Source organism: Aplysia californica, unplaced genomic scaffold (genome assembly GCF_000002075.1).
Source record: "Aplysia californica isolate F4 #8 unplaced genomic scaffold, AplCal3.0 scaffold00117, whole genome shotgun sequence".
In the NCBI taxonomy this organism is placed as follows: Eukaryota; Metazoa; Mollusca; class Gastropoda; order Aplysiida; family Aplysiidae; genus Aplysia; species Aplysia californica.
The window spans coordinates 122,488-130,779 of record NW_004797387.1 but is presented as its reverse complement, the minus strand read 5'-3'; positions in this window follow the sequence as shown (position 1 = coordinate 130,779).

Below are 8,292 nucleotides of genomic sequence, written 5' to 3'. Positions count from 1 at the left end.
GCTGTGACCATGATTTACAAGGTTTCTGCTTGTTTCTCTGTTGAGTCGAGTGGATTTTGAACTTTTCTTTTTCTTTTTGAAGTAAATTATTCAATAGCCTTTTCCTTCAGGAATACAGTAGTGGGTGGTTGGAGGGTGCTGATGTAGGTCTCACTTTCTTCTATCCCTGCTGTTGTTTCTGTCTGTCCTTCTTAATTTTTTTTCCTAACCAACAGCATTGTGCTTCTCTATGCTCAAACAAACTAGAATTTTGTTTTGTAGTTCTTTACTTGCACATACAAACAGGAGTGTGATTTTTTGAAATTTCCAAAAATTCTGTTCTTTTGTATGAATTACTTGTATACCCTGTATAAATGTAGTAGCAACATTTCTTTGCACTTAAGCTTTTTGACTGTTCTTATCCCCCAGAATGTGTGTGCCTTTTTCTTTCTGACTTTAGTTGTGAGCGTGTCTGTAAATTCTTCTATGCACATATCGTTTCTTTGTCTTCCCTTCCCTCCCCCATCTCCCCTTTGTGGAGCTCTTTGCTGTCCTCCTCAGTGCCCTACTTTGTTTAGTGAGCCGTTATGTGTGTGCAAATCCTGAGAGATACCCATGTCAGATTGTGAAGGGAGCGTCCACAAGCTATGCAGTACATGAGGAGAGCATTCAACACCCTACACCACTTTTGGCTTCACCTCCACCTCAGCACTTGACTAACCCAACACCACAGTCCTGCCTCTGCTTCGGTCATCATCTCTGCTATGGGTCATCATCTTCTACCATGGGTCACCCTCAACCACAGGTCATCGCCCCTGCAAGTGTCCACCTCACTTTGCTCCACAGACACCAACACCCCCTACCCCCAAACCTCTCTTTCTCTCTAGGAATCCTACTGCCCACTCCTACAGACCTACACCATGTTCTCCACACATCTATGCTGTAACTACCTGTCGACGCACACCAGATACCTCAGCTCTGTTCACGGCACCGCCGATGTCTTACCCCGTCTTGTGTCACCTTTCGGCCCGTCCAGGATCTGCCACTGTCAGCCTGCCCACAAGTTCTTTGTCTACTCCTATTGTTTTGCTTTGGAATCTTCCGTCGCACTGATGTTTCTTACCCATCTCCTAGTGTCTACATCTACATCCGCAAATGATCGATCTCTCTGCCCGAAACCCGTGACTCCCTCGACATCTACATCACCAATTGATCTTCCCTGCCCGAAATCCGTGACCCCCCCAGCCTGCGTCATCACCTCAGGGATGTGTGTATGTGTGCATGCACTTTAAATGTCGATGGAAATATCTTTAGGAAGTGTATGAGGGAATGTTCACCACCCCAAGCATCTGTTACGAGGATAGTCTCGTCCCTCCAGGTCCCCGCCCTTCCCTCCCCTGAACCCCTTGACCTCAGACATGCCCCTTCCCCTTCCTGTCAATACCTCCAGCTGCCGCCTCTGTCCAGTTCTTGTTGTCTTCCTCTGCTGTCTGCTGCCATAATCACGTCTACTCAGGGAGCAAAGTTGCGGTTCAGAAAGTGCCTGCGCAAAGCCTCGCCGCCGATTTTACGGAGCTCGGGTTTGCAACGTTCTGTGAGTTAAGTGGTTTGGGGTTTTTTTGTGTGTGCGTATGTTAATCTTTTTTCCTTCTTAACTTAGAAATATCTCGACCTATTTTGTGTTGGTTTTTTTTCTTTCTTGACACAGAGATATATCTCAACTTCTTTTGTGTTTGTGAAAACATTTTTTGTTCTGTCTTGGCCTGTCCCCAGCTCCCATGTTTTCTTGTTTGCATAGTATCTCTACAGTGAGTTCTTGGGTCGTGGTCTTTGGATGTTACGGGAGAGTGGCCCTTTTTATGCGTGCGCCTGTCGGTCATACTGTGGGTGGAGCTGTCCTTGCCGTACGAATCTTCACCTGCTGCCGTGCGATTGTCCCGTGTATGCAGATGTCTCCTCCTGTCTTGTCCGCTGCTTGTGTGGTTGTTCAGCACACCAGCTTCTGTCTACGCTGTTGTCGTCGGTGATTCTTCTCTTCCTTCGCCGTGCTTGGAAGTCTTCGTACCGTCTCTGTGAAGGACGTCTTTTGGCTCGCCCCTTTAGGACTACGCGTTCGGAACCCTCTAGGAAATGTCAGAGTCCTCTCGGAATCGTCAAGTATCCTACGAGTCCCGCCCTTTAGGACTACGCGTTCGGAATCCTCAAGGAAATGTCGGAGTCCTCTCGGAATCGTCGAGTATCCTACGTGTCCCAGTGTCCTTAACGTCCCCCAGCACCGCACATCGCCTGTCGAGTCTCTAGGAATATCGTGAACTGTTGCAGATTGTCAGGAGTCCTCTACTAGTTAGTTTCACTCAGGCAGAATCTCTTGAATCTTTCTAGTTGAGAAAGAAATCCAGCACACGGTGAGATCCCACACCGATGCATACAGCTAAAATCGTGCAGTTATCTTCATCACCCATCCAGAAAGTCTTTATTCTCAGCCATCATCCAGATTATTCAAAATTTCTTCAGTCATCCACATTTTTCTCAAAAGATCCCTACAGTCATCCAGAAAATTCGAAAGTCTTCACTGTTGTCCGGATAACCCTTATCTCTACAGTCACCCAAAAAGTTCTCACAGTCATCCAGAAAATCCTAAATCTCCGTTATCGCTCAGAAGTATCAAGGCTCCGCTGTCACCGAAAAAAATCTCCTCAGTCATTCAGAATATTCGAAATCTCCATAGTCTTTCAGGAGTCCCAAGTCTCTGCAGACATAAAAAATTCCTCACAGTCATCCAGAATATCCTAAATCTCCGCAGTCATCCATAAAATGCTGATGGTCACCCAGATTATCCTGCTAGGCTATCAACTTCAGAGTTGGGGATACCGCTGGATATATTCGTTGCTTGTTCAGATTGTTTTCAACAAAAAGGTTGTTTCCATATATGATAGCGATGTTGATACCAACTGGGATTAGTTTTCAAACTGATAATACAATGAGCTGTTGGTAAAGTGTCCGTTGAGTAGACCGGATTGTACACCACATGAACAATAATTGTCTTAGATCCTTCTCCAAAACCTACTCAGAATTGTTCCGAAGAATCCCTTCTACCGTGTTTCATCAACATGCATAGACTCTGCCACAACTCCTTACAGCTCAACACAACCTTTGTCCACACGTGACCTTCTTCCCCGGCCATCGTCTATATCTTCGGTTTGATCTCTTCCAACACCAGGTTACAGCACTACCTGCATTACACTCATGGCCACCACCCGCACCCTGGATCAGTTTCTAAGATATGAAGCCGCTTTCCCCGTACAGCTGCACTTCCCATATCAGCATTGTCCAAGCTTCCTCACTCGACCCAGCCTGTCTTCCATCTTGTTTTTGTCCTCCCACTTTGATTCAGTTGTTCATTTGTACTACCTTTGCGAGCAGCGCCAACATCGCTTATCCTTCCGAAATATACAACAACAACTCCTCATCTGAAACATCAGCAACAACATCGAAAGCTACAGCAACACATCTGCAAGCACTACTCTGCCACCATCTTTCCAGACCTGCCAGACCTGCCGTTTTTCTCCCATCTTAATTTCTACCACCAGGCCACGGCTATGACCTCCAGTCCCACCAACACCTACATCTACACAACGTTAGAGCTTCTCTACACCAGCCTGCATAGCATTCTCATCTTCTCCACAGTACAACCTTCCACGACACCCGAGACAGCTTTCCCAGCATTCCTCTGCTCCACCAATGTCCTTTTTTCCAACATCAGAACGTGCAACACACATCATTCCTGTGCACCACACAGCATTCCTGTGCACTACTTTCCACAAAGTGAATGCATCTTTTTCTAACCATGGGAGTGCCCTATTTTCCCTAACCCCGCTAGTGCCCCACTACAAGCAAGTACAAAAGCTTCCAGTATCAGCAAGTATGTAACTACAATACCCCCTCTTCTGATTTTCCTTCTCACCCAGCCCTGTAGTATGTCCACCGCTACCTTCTTGGCAGCTGTAACGTGTCCTCATAAACCTTTAATAACCACCTACCTTTTCTAGTTGTACCTTTTCACAAAATTCAATATCTGCATCATCTCTTATCACGAGGGATTCCCACGCTTTGTTTTTATTGGTGTAATACTTCTTAATCTTCTATTTTGCATCTCTTTAACTTTTTGTAAAGCATTGACCAGTTTCTTTATCTGAGTGTATTGTGCATTACGTTGAAAATTATCTTAAAAGTATCTTGCTTTTATGGTGTGACATCAGCATACCTTGTTTCTTGTCCTTTTTTCTTCTTCCCTTTTTCGTTTTTTGATCAGGTTTTTGTGTGTGTGGGATGTAACTTTGTATACTTTGTTGCATTTATTTCCCATCACTTGGTCAGCAGTTATTTTATGTGGGAGTATTGATTTTATTTGTTCTTTTTTCTCGGGAGGGGGGGGGGGAAGAATTCTGTGTTCAGTTTTCTCAGGTTTGATGCGAAGAAAATCAGAAGTGCATGAGTGCTGTCAAGCAAAAGTGAATGAGAGATATGTGCAGTGCGGTGTTCAAAGGCATGTCTGTGAGGGTCAGTCAACCCAGTTGTGAGATCCCTGTTGTACTGTCTGTGTACTGAAATGGCTATTTGCTGTACCCCCTGTGGGCCGTTTGTTGTTAAAATTATTTTTCTCTCTGTAGTATCGACCTTAAAATTCTGTATCGATGATACCACTACTTGTACTTGCTAGGCATTCGAAATGTTAGCAACAATATAGTATGCTTTATACCTCAAAAACGCATGTTTTTATTTGCTTAGAAAAAGGCCTTTTGTGAAATTCCTTCAGAGGTTGGCTTTAATTTACCAATCTTATTTTGAATGTTCATCAAACTAACACGAATATTACAATTTTCTCTTATTCGTTCGTGTAACAAATTAGTGTGTACATTTATTGCTTGTTGGGGGTGGGAAGGGAGACTAATGGCTCTCGATTTAGTGCTTTCTCTCACCCCTCCAGAGCTGACTCTGAGTCCCCACCCTCCAGTTTCTCCAATTTGTTGCCAGCTGCTTGAGTATACTCCACCGCTCACATGTGACCCAGCATAAACCGTGGTAGATGGCTCTTCTAATCACCCTCCAACGGCGCCGATTGCGTGTTTCTTTGTCCCGCAATGGGCACACGGTATCGCATGACGTACCAGTATTGACCCCTTTTGATTGACAAGATTGCACTGATTTGAACTACCCCCTCGCCATATTTGTCTTTTCTATGGTAGCTTATGTGTGTGTGGTGGGATAGCACATAGAACTTACTTTAATCGAAACCGTATATGTGTGGATCCTAATGTTCAAACTGCAAGGTTTTGTAGCACAAATGTATTGTGCTTTTTTTTCCCCTGTGGCACTTTTATACGTAAAAAAAAAATCTCAAATTTCTTTTTCTTCTCTGTCCAGATTTGTTTTTTTGAATTTAGATTTTTATATTGAGCACCTGTCTGTATGTGTAGTATTGCCCGACATCTAGGATCGTTTGTCATTTTGATACTCCTACGTTGTAGTATTGGACTGGGTTTTCGTCATAATATTTTCGTAACAATATTTATAATTATCTTGCTTCAACTGGTTTGTACAACAGGAAAAAATAACTCCATCATACTTTTGCTTTCTCCCCTTCGTGTGTGTGAGGGAGGGTGGGATATTTGCTTTCTCTTTCTTTATTTTCAGTGTAACAACCACAAAGCACTTCCTAATTCCTCATGGCTATTCTCTCCTGATTCGATTCCTTGTTGTTGCCTGACTGGACGGTGAATGTGGCTGCAAGAATCTCTTGTGATACATTGACAGTGAGCCTGTAGCATGTTAGTGCCCTCTGAATGGGTCTGGTTGGTTTCCGCACTTAGGAGAGGGTTTTATTTTTGTAGCATGAAGGTAACCTTTCCCTGTCCTTGACCTCCTACACACTTGAACATTTTTCCTTACCTCTGGTACTCATATATTGATATTGCAAATCATTTTTGTGTAGAGATGCTGGGTGGAACCCCATGGTACCCTTGTCAAAATTTTTAGGCTCTGAACATAAAAAAAGAGCACCTGCTTTTGTGAATGCTTTTGATGGAAATTTGTCAAACATTGTATGAAAGTTGTCAAACAATATTGCTAACCTGAACACAGTAGGCCCCTACTGCTTGAATTGTTGTCTCTCTCCTTTGCAATTGCATTTTTAACTTATGAGTATAATTTCCTCTTGTGTTGCTAACTGACTAGTTTGGTCAAACTTTGGGTCGGTCAACTTATTTATTTGGTCAACTCATTTCATTTATAGTGTCATGCTGCAATGTATACGCTGTAGGGTTATGGTGTGTGCGATTTCATGGGAGAAGGGAATGAGATTGGGGTGGCTGGGTGGGTGTTTCTGTCCCATGTTTTCCTTTATACAGATGGTACACAGTCGCTACCCTCCGAGAACAACCCCCCCCCCCCCTGACCGCTGTGACCGATACTCTCGCCACCTCGTCCTGGTATCTTGACATTTCCTCCCCCTCTGCGACCAGATGTTGCAAGCCCTTCCTGCCTCCCTCACACTGTCAGACACCTGGTATTTTTACCTTGTCTTTAGTGCACATTGCTGTTCTGGTTGCCCACTGGTTGTTATGCCAAGTCATTGTCACCTGCGAATACCAAACACTTTTGACATTGATAACCTTTCGAACATTGTTCTATCACAGCATTACTGCCATTTTTTACATTTTAACCTCTGTCTCCTTACAATGCAGAGTTTTTGAAAATACTCTACCTGCCTCCCCTCACTGATCCTTTTCCATTTTTCCCCTCAACATTATTGTGTATGTTTAGTTCTACATGTCATTGTCTCACATTTTGATTTATTCCGTTCTATTTTAGTGTGTGTTTGAGTTGTACAAGTAAACTCTTATGTTTGCCATTGTTTTCTTGCGTATGTTTTCATTGGTTTTGTTGCAGTGTGAACATCATCTGCTCATTGTCTGAAACAAATATATTCCTTACGTTTGCGGATTATAAATTATGATTTTTCTACCCTTTTCAAAAAGGCTGAATGTGCCCTTTTAATTTTTTTCTGGGACCTTTTTTTGCTATGTAGGAAAAAATATGTTTTTACTTCAATGACATTTTTAACAAGGGGGATGGGGAGTGCGTAATGGTTTCATTTGGATTATACTTTTCAGCTTTGATCTCCGTGCTGTGGGTACTCTTGAGGAGTGCGACAGGTTTGCTGTCTTGGTATGACGAGTATGTATGCATATGGAGTTTGCCAGAGAGGTCGAGTTGGTTACACAGAATTAAAATCTGTATACTAGTTTGTATTATACCAGAAGAAATTGCAAATATATATATAGGTTTCCATTTTGTGAGAAAAAAAAAATGAAATGGTTTTCATGTAAAATGTAAAGAAAAGTTATGAGGAAAAAATGTAAAAAATGTGGTTAAAAAAAAATAAATTGGGACAACAAAAAAAAGAAGAAAAAAGTATAAAAAACCCTCTTTGTCCTTCAAAAAAAAAAAAAAAAAAAAAAAAAAAAAAAAAAAAAGCATCTCCCTTCTCTAATTTGTCAGCAACCAAAACAACAATTAATTCAGAAAATTACAATGTAATCCAAATTGATCAGACAGTTCCTAGCCAGGGTGAGAAACTGCGAACACAATTAATAAAGTAAACTGATATGACGTCACTTAGGCCTGGATTGCGAACGTTCTGGATGTTAGTATTCAAACAAAAATGTATTTTGTTGTCAACAAGTTTTGTGCAATTGATTGTAAATGCTTTTTGTGCCTCCATCGACACACTTTAGAATACTTCGGAAGCAGGCTGCTTTCTGACCGACTCGGCCTTTCAGGGGCCAACAGACACTACTAAATTATGGCTATGTACCATCCAAGAGTTGTGGTTCATAAGACGCTTGCTACGTATCCCTTGGACAGCTAGAAAAACAAAAGAAGAAGTATTGGTAGAAGCATTGTAGAAGACAGCTTATGACGAATATAAGAAAGCGAGAGGCAAAGTTCATTGGAAACACAATGCGGAAAGAAGCGTTGGAGAATATTGTAACAACGGGCAAGTTTGATGGAAAGAGAGGCAGATGCAGACAGAGGGAAAGGATACTGGATAAAACGACAACATGGTTAGGAGCAGCAAGAACAACAGACACTATTGCTGCAACGCAAGACAGAGTGAAGTGGAGGTCCATGATCGCCCACGCCAGTCGACAAGTCAAGACAGAGTGAAGTGGAGGTCCATGATCGCCCACGCCAGTCGACAAGTCAAGACAGAGTGAAGTGGAGGTCCATGATCGCCCACGCCAGTCGACA